Raw genomic sequence first — 11481 nt, 5'->3', positions numbered from 1 at the left:
CCTGCCATTTCACAGATCCTCAGTCTCTCTTCAGACTCACATCTTGTTCATTTGGTACTTCTGAATCCATGGTTGTTTAAATCCTCACATCCAGAGCCTGCAGGTAAGGAGGGCTGATTGTATATAACCTTTCTTTCCACTTAGTGTCTAGCCCTCCTTATTTCTAGAGGTTTGGGCTATGATCTTGTTCCCACTTACTTAGGGTTTAGGCTCCTTGAACTCAATCATGAGCCCTCCAGCTCCATCGGATTAGATGGGGGTCATTCACACTATGCAATTATAGTATTAATATTCCACTTTAACAACCATGGTTCCATCCAATGGAATCCTGGGATCTGGAATTTAGAGAGGGGTATTTAGAACTTCCAGCTGAATAGCTCTAGTACCGCACCAAACTACAAATCCCAGGATTCCATACAATATAGCCATGGTTGTTAAAGTAGAATATTGTGCTGTAACTGTGTAGTGTAAATGGGCCACAGGGACCGTTGAGCTGTTTCTTAGGTGGTGGGGACCAACTACTAGCAGACGTTATTACTTTTCACTACTTGCAGGAATGTTTTTAGCAAACATATAACCATTGTTGTCATCATCATAATTATCAACATCATCACCATTCAGCTGAAGGTGGTAATGATTTGAGTACCATGAAAGCAATAGCAAAATAATGATCCTTTAGGACCTTTCTGATTTATCATTCCCAAGGAGCTTCCCCTGTATAGGAATCTTGGTGGTCCAATTTTGCCAGGTCATGGGGAGGGTGCTCAGAGCCACATTAGCCAGAGACTCAGAAAGGGATTCAGCCTTTCCTCTCTCATCTGTTTCTGGGCCCATGGGATTTGAGGTCTCCGAAACATCCCAGATAGAATGCATGGAAGTTGCAGTCCAACACATCTGGGGGCAGTAGGTTGGGGGAAGCACATTTAAGAAACCCAAGAAGGAATTGAAACCTGAAATATATGCATGTGCATGCCAAAAAAAAAAAAAAAAAAAAAAAAAGCCCACTAGAAATTGCATCCTCAAAATAACTGAACAAAATAAGTTCAGTGCTTCACTAGGAGCCAAGAACAGCCCCCAAAAGGAGGAAGTATCCCTAATTAGGAACAATGCAAACAGATGCATTGCTTGTGCAATTTGAGCATATCACAAACTGCTTTCAACAGCAGAGCAGGACACCACACAACACTCTGTTCTTCCAGCCCAGTCTATTTCACCATATTTATCTGATTTCAAGGCTGTAATGTGATGCTGGGGGCCCTGATTGTGACCTCATTCTCCTGTGCATCCAAGCTGAACAGCTGTTACTGTTCTATTCATTTCGGGGGATGAGGTAGGATTACGTGCTCTTACCTGAAAGGGGAATTACAGTGTATTGTTTCTCTGACCTCCATCTCCTGAACTCAGCAAAAGTGGATGGATCTAGGAAAACAGATGAGTAAGGAGGCAGCTGTCAGATGTGAGACCTCAGCCCTGATGAGACTTCCTCTGCCAAGGAAGGAGAAGCAGAATCTTGTGGTGGCTGTTCCCCATGATAAATTGGGGTATTTTTCACTCCACCCTAGCCCCAGCCCCCATTAGAGAGCAGTCCCCCAAAGTGAACCCTATGCCCTCCAACATTTCACCGATGAAAAACAGGACATATGTGGACAAGAGCATCAGAGGGTAGGCAAAATGGCAAAAGTTACTAATAAAGAAGAAAACACAAGCTGGAGAAGCTGCAGCAATTTGCTTTTGCAAACCGGGAAGGACACGATTCTGGCCCTAGTCTGACTTGCCTTCTCTCTGCTGAGTTAACTGAGTGCAAACTGCTTTTCTACTTTGGACTCACTTTGCAATTCAAGCAAGGGACATTTTAAAAGCAGTTGAAACTGCGATGACAGAGGATTAACTGGGACAGTCCATCACAAATTGGGACAGTTGGATGGTATGGAATCCAACCAAAGGGAGTTCGGAATTTTGTCAGTACTTTCATATCCTATGCCTTATCTTTCCTAGCTCTGGCTAATTCCCTCATCCCTTTGGAGAAACTACAATGATAACTGATCTGGGAGAAAATTGAGCTGTGACAAGACACTTCCTAAACAGCATCCAGAAACCCTCGTCTATCAGGAGGGAGAGGAGTCAGCAAGGTCCATGTAGTTTCTTGGCAAGATTTGTTGAGAGGGGGGTTGACTTTGCCTTCCTCTGAGGCTGAGAGAGTGTGCCTTGCCCAAGGTCACCCAGTGGACTTCCATGGCAGAATATGGATTCGAATCCTGGTCTCCAGAATCATAATCCAGCATTCAAAACCCTATATGACACTGACTCCTTCCCCATCTATAATCTTAAAATAAAAAGATTCAGACTTTTAAATATGTGCATACATACATTACAAGGATCCTGGAGGATCAGACCAGGGACCTATCTAGTCCACTATTCTGTTCACACTGGCCAGTCCAATGCCTCTGGGAAGTCTGCCAGCAAGGCAGGAGAGCAACTGCATCCTTCATGTTTTTTCCAGCATTTATATGCATAGGCCTACTACCACTAGTGGGGGAGGTGATACATGGCCATTCTGATACATGGCTATCAATATATCTTATGGCAGAGAGTACCACACATTAATTGTCTATTATGAAGAAATGTATCTGTCCTGAATTTTGCCCCCTCTTAATTTCAGCAGATAAACTCAGGTAATACCCCTAGTATTTTGAGAGGACCTATTGGAGCCCAGTACTAAAACCTGTAGGTGAACCTAAGAGATGGAGCTCTTAGGCCAGGGGTAGGCAACCTTTTTGAGCCGGGGCCCGGGTTGCTGTCCCTCAGACAACTGGGGGGGCCGAAGCCAAAAAATAAATAATTAAATAATTTTTTAACAAATTAAATAAATAAATAAATAAACCAGGACTAATGTAGGACAAAATTTTCAAATGGAGGACACTTTTAAAAAAATGGAGGACACGCTAAAAAATTGGCTGATTTTTTAAAAAATGTTAATATAAATGCATGTTTCTGAGGCTTCTATAGACAATTGCCCCCCTTGCCTGCCGCTTGCCCCCCTTGCCTGCTGCTTGCCCCCCCCTTGCCCGCCTCCTCCTGATACGCCAAAGGCCCCACACCCTCACGCGAGAGGCCAAAGGCTCCGGCGGCAATTGGCAGCAGGACTGGGCGGAGGCCGGTCCCAAGGCCTTGCCGGGCCGCATTCGGCCCGCGGGCCTCAGGTTGCCTACCCCTATCTTAGGCCCTCTATCAATTCCTAGCTGCTTAATGCTGATCCAAAAGAATAACTAGAACTTTTTAATGAGACCTATCGCACTCTCCAGGACCGCTTCCTTGTGGAACACTATATTTGCCAGTCAGCAATGAGACAGTAGCAAAGGGAATTGCAGTTGATGTATTACAAATAGGTCCCAAATTGGCTTTTAAAAGCCTGTTATCACCGTGCCAAGTGCTATATTAAAAATGGAATGGAGAACAGAAATCAACATGGAAAGGTTAATTGTTGAGCAGACTTTAAAAAAAACAGCAACAGGACATATGCCAGCAAGACTCCCAATATTTTAGTATTGCCAGATGAGGCATTTTCTGTCTTTCAGGCAATACTGATGTCTTAGGAACCTGCCAGATTTTTTAAAACTGATTTTCATGACAGGCATAAATACTTTTTCTAAAATATATTTTCTCTTAATATTATAGTTTTATTATATAATATAGATATATAACAGTAGTGGTTGTATGTATGTGTGTGTATAATAGTTATATCGATAGTGGCCTATAAACTGAAATGATGCCTGGCATTTGGACTTTCCATTTTGGACCTGTGAAGAATGTCTGTTTTAAATAGGAAACCTCAGTTTTGGACAGCTGGGATACTGTTGTGGCTAAATTTGGATTGGAAGTCATTCAAATACCACACAAGCTTTTAGAACCCAATGAGTGGCTGTTTGCAAGCCAGGATATGCTTGGTTGGTGTTAGGAATTCAGCAGAAAAATGCTAGTCCTTAATGGCTGGATTACAAAATTTGCGGTTTTTCTAAATATGAGACTGATCAACACCAAGGCCTTTATCCGCATTAAAAATACACCTTTACTTTTGGGCATGTTACAAGTGGATTCTTTATAGCTTGTTTCTCAAGCAACTTCCTCTTCTACCTCCTTCCTGTTGACTTTTTGCATGTCATCCTTTAATCTCTCTTATTTTCCAAGTGTGAAGAGCCAGGCCCCTCTGCACATGTCCCTTGGATAAATAAATCACATGATTTCATCTTCCCAATATGTAATGGGACCAGGATTTGTAGGGTGAGGTGCTGAAATTGATTAATATGGAGAATGATGCCCTCCCACTGTCCTAGATTATGTCCTCCCTCTCTGGGTTTAAATGCAGTCCTCAGCATGGAAACAGGATGGATCACACTCTGAGCAATTCCCTGCTGCACTTGTAAAGCCATGGACCCTGGAATATGGGGAGCATGGGGCTCTAGTCCCCCTGAAGACTAGGCCGTGGATCTGTTATCTGGCAAAACTGGACAACCAAAATTGGACAACACCCCAACCCCATTATCTGGCAAAATTGGACAACCAAAGATTCCTGTGTAGTTGAGCTTCCTTAGGAAATATCAATCAGAAGGGAACTAAATGATCAAGCACCAATACAAATTAAGACAGCTATTGTAGTTGAGCCCTTCTAGGAACAATAAAGGCTATCTGCAATCTATCCTATGGACATGTAGTTGGGAGCGAGCTACATCTGGGACTGGTTTGTTGATGTAGATTAGGAGTGATTCTTGCATTCTTGAACCCTTTTTTGGAAGCATCTCTATGAGAGGATCTGTCATGATGAGCTCCCCTGCACTTCCAGTACTTGAAGATATTTATCTTCCACTACACCTCTGCTTTCCCAAACAGTGGAGACTCCTTTCCCCTCTGATTTCCAAATCATTCATAGGTGCTTCCTGCTTATATCTCTGCAAAACTTAAGAGGAACAGGATGTCTGTCTCTCTGTAGGTCTTAGAATTGGTATATAGTGTTGCTGCCAGTTGCTGCCGGTTAGACCAAGGGAAATCTCAAAAGGGGTGATGACCAACTGGAATTAAACCATAATGTTGTCAAACACAGCATGCCATCTACAAACTGGAGTGGCTAAAGACACAATGCACATCACAGAGGAAATAGGCTTTATGGGCAAAACTAAACTGATTTTTTTAAAATTTGCAGGTAAAAATTTCTAGATGCCACAGAAGTGTGCACCTTTTCTAGCTTTGCACACTTCATATTTTCCAGAGATCATTATGAGTTAATTCCCACTAGCAAGTGGGTCCCTTGAGTGGAGTCCCTTTCGGATACTTTTGACAGCAGAAGTAGAGAAGGAAATGTCATCAGTTCCCCCCTTTGCCTTTTGCCCTGCCCTAAATCTGCCCCAGAGGATTTAGCCCCTGATAGAAGGGAGGTAATTTAAGCTGATTCTTTCTTCTCTGTTCCAGAGGGTTTGGAACAGAATCCTCTAGAACAGGAATTACTTCACCTTCTAGCAGGGTTTTCATCCAATGCATCCTGTCCATTTCTATGGACAGGAGGGTTCCTTGTCTTCATGGCTGTCTAGTTCAGATCCATGCCAATATTAATGAGTAGAAAAAAGGTGCTATTTAGGATTTTTCACTACAGGCACCAAAATGCTGTGAGCCAGTTCTGAGCAGCCTAAGTCAACTGTTTATGTGTGCAGAAGAGGGACAGTCAAACACACAAAGAACAGTAAGCCATAATAAAACCTGTGTAAATTTTTTGTTTATTTGTCTCTTTCATGGGAAAAAGTTAAATAACATTGAAAAAAAACAGGGAAAACTATTAATTCTCAGGGTATTCTTTTTTTAATTTCATTTTCCATTTGTGCGTGTGTATAGTTTTCAGTGACCATTTTGGTTTCTCAATATTTTCTCTGCATGCAGCTCACATGAGCTGTCAGCACTGCGACGAAGGAGTCTTACTGCATACTGGGAATGTAGAGAAGAGGTACTGAGTTTGAAGAGCTCAAGGCATAAGGCTGCTTATCAACAGAGAAAGAGAGCATGTACATTAGGGTTTTTCTTTCTTTCTTTCGTCTCATCCTATGTTCCCTCGATACACGATCACAGTGGAAGGTCAGCTGACTTCTGGATCCTCAACTGAAACAGATGGTGACCAATTTCCCTTTAGTTTGATGGTAGGCTGTTGCGGTGCATTCTCTTTCTTTAAAGGAAGGCGTTTCGGCTTTTATTGGTAAGGAGACAGAAGAAGAAACCTCTTGAAGAACAAGGGGAGAAGGTTGCTACAAAGTAGGTAGGACGTGCAAAATTGTCCACCCACACAAAGCCCTGCCCTGAAACACCAGACTTTAAAGCTCTGGAGGAAAAGGTCTCTCAACAAAGGGCACTTGAGAGTTTGGCAGGCAGGTGCAATCTCTAGCTCTCAACCCTCTTGGGCCAGAGCAGAGCATCATATGGTCTAGAAACCTGGCAGGGTGTAGTTCCCCCTAGTAGGAACTGGGTAGGCACATAAGGAATACAGGTTAAAATCCTGGTTACATCTGCAGTCTTGGATGGTATGTCATAGATGAAACCTTTGCCCACAGTTCCAATGTTAACACCCTCAAGGTCTGGCGTGAGTAGAAATATCTGCACAAGCCCAACATATCTCCTTAAGGTCCTCCATGCTTACTTCTTCCAGTGGTTGAAAAAGTCTTGACAAAACAACCCTTCGATGTGGCACATTGGTGTATAAAGGTGATGCAAAGCTGGACAGTAGGAAACATCAGATTGGGTGATGCTTTCCATTGGCCTTCTATATCTGCTAGGGCCATTTTAAGCATTTCTTCTTGATTCTTTCTTCACTCACAAGAAGGTCAACTCAAGGGAACAGCACAATATGTGAACTGGAAGGTGGTGGATCTCAGTCATGGCGATTCCCACTACCTGTAAGGTGGGTTTCAGTTCTTTGGAGATCACAGACAGTATCAAAAGAGGTGATCTGACAATTTCTGTCTTGCATTAATGAAAACAGGTAGAAGGAACATGTAGATATCAAAGGATCAGCAAAACTGTTACAGGCCACATTTCAACCAGAGCTTAGGAACAATTCATTAACATTAATTTGTTGACCCTAATTCGTTGAGTTTTCAACCAGAGTTTAAGATTTAGTCATATTAGATGACATGGTAGCAACATTATTTTTGAGCAGTGTTTGACATTTTCTGATACTGTATTTATTTATTATTTAAAGTAAATTAAAAATTGTTTGGGGTTTTGAAATTAATTGGCTAAATTTGGAGGGACTGGTCCATTTTTCAGCATTTGTAAAGATTTCTAAATGATTTTTTAATTTATTGATTTAATGGATTAATGGACTAATTAACAAATCAATGGTGTAAATTTCTCTTAATGTTTTAACATCAACTATTTTCTCTTTAATTATTTAATGCCAATGAATCAGCACTAATACTAATGTTTCCAAGCTCTGATTTCAGCCACATTCAACGCAGAACTCAAGTTCCAGCATAATGTTATTAGAATGCTAGAACAAGTACATAACACAGCTTCTTCCAACATCACAGCCTGAGATATGTTGGACTACAATTCCCATGATCCCCAGCCACCAGTGTCTTCTGGACCTCTTTAAGGGGATGATGACAGTTGTGGTCCAACCCATCTGGATGAGGGGGGCTGAGCTGTAGAAAAGTCAATATGATCAATTTGAACTGTTCAGGTATTGCCCTGATCACAAAAGTTAAACCACTTCCATGGCAGAAGAAATAACGAAAGCATCATGCAAACTGCTCCACCTCACCCCCATCTTTTCCCTTGCAGGTTTGTATTTCTGGTTCTGACAGATGGAAAGAAAACAATACACTTTTGGAACCTGAATAAGTTTGTTTTCAAATTTGGGTCTAAAACTAAAATTGCTTTTGCTTTTGAAACACAAAACCCCAAAGAACATAATCCCATTATTCTATTCTATACCTTACATGTTGATGTGTCTTCTATAATCTCATGTCTTACTACTTATCCAAGTATTTATACTATTGATCCATAAATCCATAAGCATTTCATCTGATAACTGTGATGGGTAGAAGTGAAACATTCCAGCAAAATGGATATCCAGCTATTGCTACAGCATGTATTTTTTAAAAAAACTGTTCTATTTTCAAGACCTTTGATGGATGGTGTCAGCTGTTTGGTTGTTTGTTTCTTTTTTTAAAGTCCAGCAAAATTAGTAAAAGAAGATTGCAGTTCTCCCCATGGAAAAATGTTTTGATGGATGCCATACGTTTTTTCAATGGTGTGACTTTTTGCCTATAAGTGCCCATATAACTATTCTTCAGCTACTGTTTGATCTTTTCCAGTTAAAAATTATATTTTTGTGGTGGGTATTTTTTTTTTAAAATAGCTACCGTATTTTATCAAAATGCTAAAAGCTGTGTGGAATCATGAAGATTTGGAGACCCCCTAAATTACTAGTGTAGTGATACAGCCACTTGCAATGAGAGAAAACAGGTAACCACAATCGCCTTGATCCAGTGAATGCAATCTACAGTAAAATTGTTTATCCTTCATGACATTGTCCTTGCATGCAAGGGCATATAATTGCGGTGAAGGGGAAACAAATATTTCTTCACAAATATTTTTCTGTATTTCAGAGATGGGAAAAGTGCGGATCATGGGAGGCATATACACCTTCAGGGCTCCCATGGGTACGAAAAAGGAAGAGGAAACATTTTCTAATTGTTTGGTCCCCGTGTGCTTTCTAGGAGGTCTGGGGGGCAATTTTCCCACATATTTGGTCTCACCCTGGGCTATTTGGGAGCTTTTAAAAACAGGAAATAAACCAGAAGTGACTTCCAGTCACTTCTGTTTTTAAATAAGGCCTCAACAGGATCTAAAATGACCCACGTGCTTGAAAGCATGGCAAAGATTCTCCCATACCCCTAAAGCATCTTGGGAAGCATTTTATTCAGGCCCTCCAAGATCTTCTAGGGAGCTCATGCAGCTCCATAGCCTCCCACAAATGTCCACACCATCTGTATTTGAACATCCTAAAGTGTTGCAGAGGAATTACTGGATGGAGAAAAACATGTTGATTTTGCAGAGAAAAATGTGTTTTCTGCATAGGAAGCCTAATCCCTCTGCAGCACTTTGGAATGTCTGGATGCTGGAAAAGTCTTACTGTTCTATTCTTCTTCTCAACAGCGTTTCCCAACTGGGTTGTTTATGACCTGTAAACAAAAAAGTTGTGAATATTTTCTCCACCTTTAAATCCATAATAGAAACAGATTTCCATATGTCTGCCTCGCTTGGCAGATGCAGAAAAGGCTGCTGCCAGGAGGCAAGTGGTTGTACACAGATTAATGTGTTGGTCCATGCACAATGGTCACGTGCTGCACCTTTGAGCAGGAGAGAACAAACTTTCTTATGTCAACTGTGATGTTCGTCTGGGAATCATCTCTCAGTGGTGCCACATGCTGACAGGAGGCAGGTTTGGGGTAGCCAGTGACAGTGGCATTCCCACCCCTGGTGTCACCCAGTCCAAAGGATGTTGCAGTGAGCCAGTGGTGGCCAAAAGGGCCCACTCAGACCTCTCCTTACCCAGGACAGTGACGGTCTCCTTGTGAGGAGGCCTCTGCCACCGCGGTAAGCCAGAAGGGACCGACTTGGTGTCACCTTTTTTCTGGAGGGTGACCCAGTGTAGGGCACATCCTTGCAGCCCGCTCATGACATCACTGGCCAGTGGCCAAAAACCATTCTGGGTTTCATTCTAGACTTTAGGGGATTTATCCAAGGTGCTGAATCCTATTCGCAAAATAGATTTAACAGCTCCTTATTAAAACTAGAGTGAATTCATCACAGCACAATGAAAGCCTCCACATGCCCTTGGGCAAGCTGAACCTTGGAAATGTTGTGGAGCTAGATGTAGACAAGCTCAAAGCTTTTCCCTCTTCCTTTCACCTTTTTTCTTTCTCTCCTAGTCCCTCTCCATCCTGATCTCTCTTTTTTTTATCTCCTCAACACCTTTTTTTCCTTCCTCTTTCTGCATCTATAGGTCTGATGAATGGTCAGATTGTCTGGTAAAGTCTAGAGACTGGGAAGAGATTTAGTTTGACCCAACAGTCTCTATGGAAGTAAGATTTCTGCACTTCCCAAGACATGTTGCAGGAAAATATGAACTTCACCTCAAACATCCACAAATTTGTGTACGGTTTCCACAATGTAAGCCTTACAACTTTTGTAAGCCTTGCAGGGTGTTGCTGAGAAACACAGTGCACACAAAACTATATTGATGTTTTAAAATGTAAATTAATTAAAATAACATATATATTTAAAAAAAATACAAATAAGCACACTTTAGTCAATGGGGAAATGTGGATAAACTAGGTAAATGATGAAAATAATGAACAAATTAAAGGAAACTTGTAAAACAATTGTGCAAGTTTGAACATGGGAACAAAAGAAAATGACCCTGAGATCCTGCAACAGGATATAAAACAAGGAAAAGAAGGAAACACAAAAATGCAGACAGACTTTCACATCTCTAGCAGAGACCTAATTAATCACGTGAAAAGGGCTTCTCAAATAAAACCAAGGAGCTGTATGAGATCAACCCAAAGGCCACACATCACCCCAAACCCACAGGTTGCCCATGCTTGCCTTAAAGGCCTTTAGAAATCACCTTATGTACTCCCTTATGAACCAGCCCATACTTTGAGATCTGCTGGGGAGTCCTTTCTCTCTGTTCCACCAGTCTCACACATACATTTGGTGGGAACATGGGAGAGGGCCTTTTCAGTGGGTGCTCCCTTCCCAGAGAAGCCAGACAAACACCCTACCTAGTTTCTTTTTGCAGATAAGTAAAGACGTTTCTATTACAACAGGCATGTGATGAGTGAGAATATAAGGCCCATCTCACACAATACACTGCGTATTGCTAATTGTTGTGCTGGTACATGTGTGTTTTTAACAATGTATGTTTTAATTTGAATTTTTTTATTGTTTAATCTTGTTTTAACTTTTGCAGCTCTTGTCGATGTTTAATAATGTCTTTTTTAATTGATGTAAGCTGCTTTGAATCCTGACTAGGAGAAAAGGCAGGATAGAATTAAATATACTAATGATAATAAACAGTTTGAGAGCAAGGCTGTGTTTGTCCATAGACCCCCCACACTTGAGACACAGCCTTCTGCTGCTCCTGCTATTCTCTGGATCAAGGGCATTTGTATGTGTTTTCTTTGCATTCCTTGAAAGTTGACATGGGTATGATTTGTTTTTCTACATCACTTTAACTAACTAAGATTGTCCATCTCCCAGCAGCCACCCCCTCCCATGACCTTAACAGCAGCAATAAGAACTGCGAGAGAATGGCTTAAAAGTTCAAATCACAGACACTTCCTTTCCCTCCCTTCATTCTGCACTTAATGAATCCTGCAAAGAAGAAAAGTAGGGTTTTTTAAAAAAAATTACAGTTGTAATATGAAGTGTCTG

This window comes from Sceloporus occidentalis, unplaced genomic scaffold, assembly GCF_023333645.1.
Source record: "Sceloporus occidentalis isolate IW3139 unplaced genomic scaffold, rSceOcc1.0.p SCAF_7, whole genome shotgun sequence".
NCBI lineage: Eukaryota > Metazoa > Chordata > Lepidosauria > Squamata > Phrynosomatidae > Sceloporus > Sceloporus occidentalis.
Note: the sequence above shows the minus strand (reverse complement) of the source record.